Here is a 10,409-nt window from a genome sequence, read left to right on the forward strand (position 1 = left end):
TGGGGTGGTTTGTGCCATTTTCCAGTTTTTAAAAATAAATGTTATTTTTGGAGGGCTTTGTTGTGCTGCGGCAAATTGGATGGAGGGAGGAGCTGAAAACGGCTGCGAGGTCGTATGGGCAGAAGCTGTCTCTTGCTGTAGGGAACAATTTATTGAGGCAAGAAAGGGAAAGAGCCCCCTCTTTTTACAGGATCCCTTTACCTGGTGGTGGTATTCTGGCTGTGAGCCTCCCACGTATCTGTGGAAAAAGAAGGGGGAAAAGTAGCGGAAATAGATTTCCTGTGTATTCACTGTGTGCCCTACCTGCCATCTCTCTCTAATACTTTTTATAATTAGTGGCCAATTTGAACAAGTTTAACAGAAGGTCAAGGTTTGATGATGTCTTAAAGATAACGGAGCTACGCTTTTTGTTGAAACAGGCAGAAGGATTGAAGAAGACAATCTCTTCCAAGGAAAAGGCTGTAATACGAGTTCAACTCTCATTAAACATCAGAGAACCCACATGGAAACAAGACCTGGACAAAAGCTCTAACCAGCTTTTTTTTTTTCTGTTGCTACAACCAGTGCTGGCCCTGCTGCTTCTTGATCTTCTCATTAAAACAAAGAGACACAAGTAAAAATTTTTTTAGTAGGAACACAAGGGTCTTGGCTGAACTTCCCACTTCTACTCAAGCTGTGAGGCGAACTCACAGAAACTCAGACTCAGTAGTTTCTCCTTATCACTGATGAGAGGAGTCAAGCAGATGTGTCAGCTTGGTGAACTTCTCAAGGATAGTGCAGCTCTCCCTGTAAGCCATCCTAAGAAACTGGTGTCTATTAATGGGATGACATCTGACTCTGGGTCCCTTCCTGTAGAGAGGCAACGTCCCCTCACTGGACATGGGTTCTCCAACAGCAACTCTTTGTTGGAAGGTTGGTTTTGGTGGACACTTTATTCCTCTCTGCCTGTTCTAGAGGGCTGGCAGGCTGTGGTGGAAATCCTTAACAGTTCAGTGTCTCTTTCCATTAGACAAGCAGTCAGTGTTGTGACTTAACAAGGCCACGGGTGTTCATATGCACCAGAGCTGCCAGAAGGCAGTCAAATTTTTGTGAGTTCTCAGTCAAGGTTCACCTGTCCAAAATTACTGAAAAATGGTGCTAAGAAGATAAACCATGGGTCTTCGGGCTGTTTTGATATTGGTTACATGTAGAAGTGTTACAGGGACGAAACACCTTAATAATTCTGAATCTTTGCTTTCCTTCTATCTCTGCTTTTTAAGATTTCTTCTTAATGGTTTTTTCCAGTGTCTGCAGGACAATTTCACGGCTTCAAGGCCATCAGCCAGAGAAGGGTACCACAGACTGTGACCCTGTGACTTTGCACTGTCCTCTGGCCACAGGTTTTCCAGAGACAAAAATGTCCAGTTAGAGCAGGGAAGAGGGAGGGGGATGATACACAGTGGTTGCAGGTTTCCGTGTTGGACAAGAAGCAGCTCTGGGGTTAGCTGGCAGGAGGTTGAGCTGCTGGCTCAGCTCCCATCCCCACCATGTTTCTCTTTTCTGACTCTGCACCCCTTCATAGAAGCTGGGAAGAAGAATTTAATGTGTTCTTTCTTTGCTGTTTAGTTTGGTTTGCAGTTTAAACTGAGGTCCAGAGTTGAACAAGGCTGTCTTTTCAGTCTGGAAACTTCTTCCTAAAAAAAATAGAGTTGTGGGTACCCAGGAGAATGAAGAGACCAGTATCCGTCTCCACATTTCTTTTTTGTTTGATATTTGCAAAAAAATCCTATTTCTTTAACCTTACTGTCTCCTATAACTGATTTTGGTGATCACATAATTTAAAAAAGCAAAATATCTCTTACCTGCCCCCATGCTACCCTTTTTAATATATGTCTCTGATGTTCTCTTCCTGGCTCAGTGGGCTGTAAAAATCTGTGTTTATGTATGTATCCTCACAGCTGTTTTCATTATAGTTCTCTGTCCTGGATGCTGTTATTTTGTCCACAGTGTTTTGCATTTTGTACTGCCTCTCACCAGTTCCAGCTTTCCCGAGCCTGTGGGTGGGGAGGACACCACTCCAACGAGATGATTGCTCTCTGCTAGCCAAAGCACCCCGCCAGACCCAAGGTCCCAGAGAATGGACATTCTGCCTGGCTGCACTGAGGGCACTGCACCTCGAGACAGGTTTGCCAAGTAAGATCTTTTGTAACTCTTGTAGGTTGCTTTGAGTGAGGTGGGCAGCTGAAAGGTGAAACCCGTTGATAGGAGGGAGATCTTGGTGTCTTTGCTGGCACTCTTGGGATATTGGCTGACTGTGCACTCAGGGAGGTGCCCAGTCAGAGGCTGCTGAAAGCCCACAGCAGAACAAGGCACAGGAGGCTTCCACTGTGCATGACAGGCTTGACAAGGAGTGCTTTGAGTAGCAAAGTAGGATCAGGATATTTTGCTTTGTTTAAAACTCCCCAAAAGTTAATTATTTTTAAATTCAATTTTTAGGTGCTGGAAAAAGATTATTTTGTGCAATGATACATTAATGATCATCTGAGATTCTAATCCAAATTTTTGTTGCCTTACATAAAAAAAGGTGAAAATAAAAAAAATCTAAACATGTTCAAAACATCATAGTATCACTGTGGTAATTCTTTCCAAAAGGAAATCTTATTTGAAATTTTTTTCCAGTGAAAATTTCACTTGATGTATAAAATTCTGTTTTAAAATTAAAATCTAAAATCCATCTTCATGGATTCATTCTAATAAATATTTCATTAATAAAGTGCAAAATAGCAGGTCATGTTATTATTTGTAATGGGATAAGTAGTTAATTCTAATCAAATATGTAGCTCCTAAGAGTCTCATCTCCATAAGGAGATACCATTGGCAAAATAGCCATAGTTAATCACAATACTTGCTTTGCTGGAGTCTGTCCCAGAAGATGGGATGTCTCTGACTGATGTCTAGGGATGGATGTTCAGTGCCATGATTGGACAGCCCAGAGTGTCTTTGCTTTATCCTGAGACCAATGTGAAAGTTTTCCACTAAACACTGAGAATTATGCTGTGTATTTTGGAGGCAAAACTGATCCTTGTTCTATCTTTTCTTCTATTGATGTAGCACTAGGGGAAATGCAAGTGGGTAATTGGAGTACAGAATAAATTTAGTTATGAAAGTTCTTAACAACTTAAGAGCCAAGGTTCCTTAAATACTATGATTTTTGGCTAGGCATGAAACACAGCTATGTAGAGAAAATCCTGGGGGTAGTTGGATCTATTACAGAATCACAGAATATGCTGAGTGGGAAGGGACCCATAAGGATCACCAAGTGCAACTCCTGGCCTTGCACAGAACATCCCCAAGAAATCACACCATGGGCCTGAGGGCATTGTCCAAATGCTTCTTGAACTCTGTCAGGCGTGGTGCTGTCACCACTTCCCTGGGGAGCCTGTTCAATGCCCAACCCTCCTTTGCGTGAAGAATCTTTTCCTGCTATCCAACCTAAACCTCCCACACCGCAGCTTCATGCCGTTTCCTCCCATCCTGTCACTGGGCACCAGAGAGATGTGCCTGCCCCTCTGCTTCCCCTCACAAGGATGTTGAAGACCACAATGAGGTCTCCCCTCAATCTCCTCCAGGCTGAACAGACCAAGTGACCTCAGCTGCTCCTTGTAAGGCTTCCCTTTCAGACCCTTCACCTTCCTCACGGCCCTCCCTTGGACCCTCTCTAATAGTTTAATGTCTTTGTTATATTGCGGCACCCCAAACTGTGCACAATATTCAAGGTGAGGCTGCCCCAGTGCAGAACAGAGCGGGACAATCCCCTCCCTTTCCCAGCTGGCCTGATGCTGTGCCTGATGCCCATCAGGACATGGTTGGCCCTCCTGGCTGCCAGGGCACTGCTGGCTCATGTTCAACTCTCTTTTGACCAGGACCCCCAGATCCCTTTCCACAACACTGCTTTCCATCATCTCGTTCCCCAGTCTGACTCCCCAGTGTAGCTCCTTACATTTACATACAGGCAGTCTTCTCTGCTGAGTTGTTTGTGGCCATTTTCTTTGTGTGAATGTATGTGATGGGTGGAATGTTGCCTCTGTGGTCAGTTCAGAAATCAGGTTTGTTTTGAGGCAGTTTGCTTAAAGCTTTGAGATCTGAGGTTAGGAGTGCTGGGCAGGTACAATGGGTTTATTGCAATAACAGCTGTGGCAGAGACTAGGATAACCAGAATCACAAGCAGCACTGTAGGACATAGGCTTCTGTCCTGGAGGGAACCTTATATCTCATTAATAAACAGACCCATAGCAATTTAGGAGCATTTTGGGAAGTTCCTACTCTCTTCAAAATGCGTATGTGGCAAAGAATACTTGTGTGCCTTTGCTCAAGCCTCATTCCTTAACACAACACTCCCTGGATAAATGAAATTACATGAGAAAGGGAGCTGGTTTGCTTAAGCAGTATTTGTGAAAGTTGACATTTGCAAAATGTCATGTTTTAGTCTCCATAGCTTGGAAGAGGAGCTGTCAGAGAAGCGTGTGTGCACCTCTCATCCTGTCCTTGCTGAGGAGCTGGTCCCAGGCAGTGTGAATGTGCTAGTGCTCACTGGGTGAACACACACACGAGTGCCAGGCACCACCACCTGTGCTTGTGCTGCCTCCCCGCTCTGGTGTTCCCACTGACAAGCTGCAGGCTGAACTCGTTAAACTACTGCTGTTTGCTACAGAGAATGACCTGCCAAAAATCTGCACAGCCCTGTGCCACTGGGGTCAGGGGAGCCGGCCCTCCCCGCTCACCCCCAGCTGCCCTGCCTCTTTATGAAGCAAAGAAATTAATTCTATAATAATCATAGAATGGCATTTTTAGCCTTATGTAAAAATGTCAAGGAAGACAAAGATAAGGATTATTTCTTAATTAAATATTTTGGATTTTATTTTGGTTTTTTTTTTTTACTCTAAAAGCAAACCAAAACAAGTTTGTGCCAAGAGCTGTTATATCCCACCCCCTTCCTATTTTTTTAAATTGTATTTTTATATGCCTGGCAGAATTAATGATGAAAATCTTTCCAGCTGTGACTTTGCCAGAATCCCTTTCTGAAGCTCCTACTAATTTGGATTAAAACTGGATGGATGAAAGCCTCAAACAGCAAATCCTGGCAGTAGATTTGCTGAGGCCCCACAGCATATACTTCTCCAACTGTTCTTATCTTCTGAGGAAAAAAAAAAAAAGAAAAACAGAAGGAAACATAATTTTGTGATTACACAGTTGTTAGTATTCTCCCTGCCTTTCACCTCTCTGGGCTGGTACACAGTGTCCCACTACCCCAGTAGCCTGCTGGGCTCCCCATTTGCAGGACAGACCCCTGGCTTTTGCAGGGCGAGGTTTTAATTGCAGAATGGTGGGGTTTTTAAACACTATCTCGTACCAGCCACACTAAGTGTTAACAGCCAGCCTGGATTTTAGAGAGAGTTGCCGCCCTGGGGTGTAACAGTTCAGAATGGAAATGGTGGGTGTGCAAGCCTGTCATTGCAGGGATGTGAAGCCACCAAGCTTCCTGAGTCCCGGCTGCTGGGTGTTCACCTCACTTGCTTAATTCTAGCAGAGTTGGCGCCGTGTTGTCTTACTGTCCAGGCTTCCTGGAGCCAGCAGCTGCAAGCTTTCCTACTGCCACAGACAATTAAATTAATTTCCTTAAATTGAACAAATCGATCTCTGGCAAGTGGCCCATGTTACTGCTCCTCTTCCCTCTCGCCAGGAGAGCCTTCTGGAAACTTGTGAGCTTACTAAGCCCTCGCTCGCTGTGTTCCTCCCTTCACAGCCATGCTGAGGCAGAGGAAAGGCAGTGCTCTGAACACGGGCAATGCCATGGGATGCTGACAGCCTCTTCCCATGGCCTTGCCAGAGGGTGCCCTCTTCACCAGCACAGCCCCTCCAGGTGTGAGGCTGCAGCTCACAAAGGCATCTGAAAGCTACTTGTGAGCACGTTGTCTCAGATCCCAGCGCTTCCCGGAGCGGGTGGCAGGAGCTCCTTGCTGCAGATGCTCCAAGCGCCTTGCTGGCCTGCCTGGAGCACCTCCTGCACAGAGAAGGAACATGAATACTACCACTTGTATTTATGGCATAGTCTGTTAATCATTAGGAACAACAGCAACTTTCCCCACTTGCCATTTCTGGCAAATCTGAAGATTTTGAAGGAAGTGGCCACTTCTTAAGAAATATGGGAGGTAGTGTAGGCACAGCAGCATCTCCTGTCTCCAGGCTGTGCCTGCTAGCAGGGAAAGACATGCAGTGCCTCTGTTCTTCTGTGGGAGAACTGCCCTTTCCACTCATTTCCAGTGTGCCAAAGGCTTTGTTTTTACAGGCCGTGCTCCGTGTCCCCATTAGCTGCTGTTTTGCTCCATCACTGTTCAGCAAGTATGAGCTTGAGAAGCTGTCTCCAGCCACTTTGAGCTTTTCCTTGCTTCTCAGGATGCCTTGAGGTAGGGATGAGCGTACTCTCAAGGTGGCACCTAATCTTTTATGTCAGTGCCATATATGTCAGTGCCGTATCTCAAGCAGTTGCGTTAGTCTCCTTCTAGTAAGTGGAGAGGAGTAAGTCCAGAGCACTTGTCCATCTGCTCTTCTAGAGCTCTCGCAGGTGCACAACTCAGACTTGCTCCTTTAGGAGCTACTCTAGTTGGAAATGTCTGGTTTTTTACTGAACTTCTTTGTTTACAGTGAGGCCAGTTAATTTACCTTCATTTCATACAAGCATATAAGCTCCTGCTTCTGTTACGCTGGGTAAGAATATTTATGAAGTAGTTTTGCCCTCTTCTTTTTCATCTACTTTGTCCATCCAAAAATGAACCAATTTGGTTTTGATATTAAAGAAAAAACGATGGTTCAAGAAACAGCCAGGAGAGCAAACACCCAAAGATCAAAATCTCTCTTGCTCTCTTGGCGGTCACAGAATTTATTTCCTTTTGTCCTTTTGTCCATCTTATCAGGTTTCTGGCTCATGATTTCTGTGAGTTGCTGCCTACTTCTCCTTTTATCGTGGGTTATCTAAATATTTGTGCAGCTAATTTTATTTCCCCTTTCACTAGATTGTTACTTTATATGTATGATGCTTTGGGGAGCTGATGGGTGAGATACAAATCCGGCTTGGGAGTACTGGATTACACTTCATGAAAGGTTCTGCAGATGAGTTATTGCTCTGCAGCAAGTCCTCAGCCTGCGGTTTCACAAGCATGGACGCTAATGTGACAGTGCAGTGCTGCTGACAGGAGTGGGGTTTGTGCCTTTTCCCTGTTCCCTGGCCCTGGCTTTTCTCACCCTCTGCTCAGCAGAGCTACCCACTCCTACACTGACCATGATTCTTAGTGGAGCATTTCTTCTCCCAGTTCAGCATACTAAGCCAGCATAAAACTGGTTATTTTGCTGAAACAGATTACCCCAAGGGAGTGAATTTCCTTCTTCAGAGGTAAGCTCTTGGATCAGCTCGTTGTGGTCATGGAACCGTGGTCTCTGTCACATCACTCCTAGACCTCAGGCTGACTGTGGATGCTGTGAAGCTCCTTGCTGAATTGCCCAAGAACCTTCTGGCAGAAGTTGGCAGAGACCACGGACTCATCACCACAATGAGGTGATCCAACAGCTCACCTCAGAAGAAGGAAATTCAGCCTATGTTTTTGAGAAAAGGGAAGATACACTAAAGTTAGAAGGGTTGCCTTTGAGGGTTGTTTATTCACTTGAGACTTAATGCTTTGTTACATTTTTCCCTTAACTGAAGTACTGTGTTGTGGCTGCTGAAAGCTTTCTTTCCTTCTTGTGATCCAGGGGGCGAGGTGTGCCAAAGTTGACACAGAGAAACCACGAGGATCAACAGTGGAGCTACAAATGGTCCATGGGATTTATCTCAGAGGGGCATAAAGAGCTTTGCAGCCTTGCAGCTTTTGCAGCCTCTCTTCAGATTTTGGAGGGTTTTAAGGTGTAGAGAAGTCCAACCACAGTATGTGTCACAGAGCAAAAATTTTCTTTTTTTTGTGTGTGATTGTGGATATTTATTCATTCAGTGCTCTCTTTTTTAACACTACCTAATTATTACTTCTCTTTTCCTTTCAAAAATTCTCTCACCAAGCTGACTTGGCTTATAATAGTTTCCAACGCTGTGAAAGTGGCCCTTTTGGAACACAATATGTTTCTGCTTTGGTTTATATGGGAATCCAGAACTTCTTATCCTGCAATGTTTCCAAACACAGAGCTTACAAAGTTACTTTACATATTTATATAAACCATCAGCTCTGGGGCCCTCAAGATAAGCAAGAAAGACGTTGATTTGTTCAAGCAGATCTAGAGGAGGCCACAAAGATGATCAGAGGGCTGGAGCACCTCTCCTATGATGATTAGCTGAGAGCTGAGGTTGATCAGCCTGGAAAAGAGAAGGCTCCAGAGAGACCTTCTGACAGCCTTCCAGTACCTAAAGGGGACCTACAGTAACAAGGGATTCTTTATCAGGGAGTGTATGATAGGACAAGGGGTAACAGTTTTAAGCTGAAAGAGGGTAGGTTTAGATTGGATATTAGGGAGAAATTCTTCAGTGTGAGGTTGATGAGGCACTGGAACAGCTTTCCTAGAGGAGTTGTGGATGCCCCATCCCTGGAAGTGTTGTATGGAGCCTTGAGCAACCTGGACTAGTGTAAGGTGTCCCTACCTATGGCAGGGGGGTGGAACTAGATGATCTTTAAGGTTCCTTCCAATCCCAAACCATTCTATGTTTCTGTGATTCTATGATTTGAGTGCCTTGCATTCTTGAGTGGATTTGTCCTCAGAAGATCCTTATGAAATAGACATTATTCCCATTTTAGAAATGTGACTTGCCCAAGGCCATACATGATGTCATAGTGGAGCAGGAAAATGGACATCTCCCAAGTCTCAGGCTAGCTCCCAAACCACTCCACCAGCTTTTCTTCTAGGGCCGATCACAACCAGCTCACAATGCTGTACATCCACTGGGATTTTTTTCTGTGCTAGGAGATCAGGGAAGCAAAATGTTCTGGATCTGTAAATCTCAATCTTCATCTACCTATAAAACTAGTAATTTTGCAGGGTTCTGCTGTAGCATTTAATATTTTAGTGCTTGTGGGCACCACTTACATTCATTTGCTTTCTAACTGGAAAGAACAGATGACCCATAGGAGTGTACTAAGGATACATAAAAGAAAGAATGATTTTAAAATTAGTGGGGAAATTTGTGGTGAAATCTAAAGTAGTTATCCACTATATATGCACGTTCTCTTGAACAAAACCGTTTGGTACCAACCAAACCATGACCAACAATGCAAGTGAATTTGTCAATTACTGTTAAACTTTTCTGGACAATTAGTATGATCTTCAAGTAAAACTTCAAAGGTTGTAATCTGCACAATTGGTTTCATTCACTCTGAATTGTCAGTTGTAAAGGGTACTCTTTATTTTATACAAAACTACAGCAAACAGGTCAAGACCTAGGAAACTGAGAAAATCAATCCTTTATTGTAGTAGGTATCTTCAAAGCTTGTCTGAAAGATTTTTTCCACAAAAGCCCCATCTGTGTTAGGATTTCCAAAGTAAAAAATGAATGTTTGTGATTGCTAACATCAAGAAAGACTAATTTATCTATGGAGCATTGGTAGTGTGTGAGCACTGATGGTGCTGGGACTAGATTTTCATTAAAACTGGAATTGTTGCTTATCCTCCACATCTAAAGCAAGTATCTGCCTTATTTAACTCAGCATTGGGCTGAGATACTCAGTATGAGAGACACAAGAATAACATTTAATTTTTAAGAAATTAGTTTATTTATTAATTTTTAATTAATAGCTTTCTGCTATTAATGGCAGATGTTCACGGGAGTCATATGAGAGCAGAGATGTCATTTAAAACTCACTGTTCTTCCGTGTCACCTTCAGGCACATTTTGCCAGATCTGAAATCTAGAGCAGTGTTGACACTATTCTCTCACTCCAGAGAGAATAGACCATTCAATCCTCCTCTATCACTCAGCAGAGCTGTGACAAGGTGAGGAGAAAAACATCACAACATTTCAGAGAGTCTGTCTTAGCCTTCTTCACAGGATGCAACACATCAGCGCAAAGACAGAGGACGGGGTGGTGGGGTACCTCCAGCACATGCCTAGAAGATTATTTTCAAAGTTTGTTCTTCTAGAAATGAATTCCCATTTTATGATGATGGATATTTTCAGTCTTAAAGGTAAGAAACTAGACTATCAGATTACTGGCTACCAGATAGGGATAACTAATTGTGATGGCTGTTCCAGCAGCCTGTTATTTTATGTCTGTGTTTAACTCTGAGTTTCTAGCCTTTACTGCTACAGATGGATACTGGACTGCTGTTCCTAAATGAAGTTGTAATAATAGACTCTAGAGATGGAAAAATACCTAATGGTCCATTTCCCTGGAGCTTCCA

The sequence above is a fragment of the Corvus kubaryi genome, unplaced genomic scaffold (assembly GCF_017639235.1).
Source record: "Corvus kubaryi isolate FWS band 111438036 unplaced genomic scaffold, C.kubaryi_AGA036_p1.0 split3-73, whole genome shotgun sequence".
NCBI classification, from domain to species: Eukaryota; Metazoa; Chordata; class Aves; order Passeriformes; family Corvidae; genus Corvus; species Corvus kubaryi.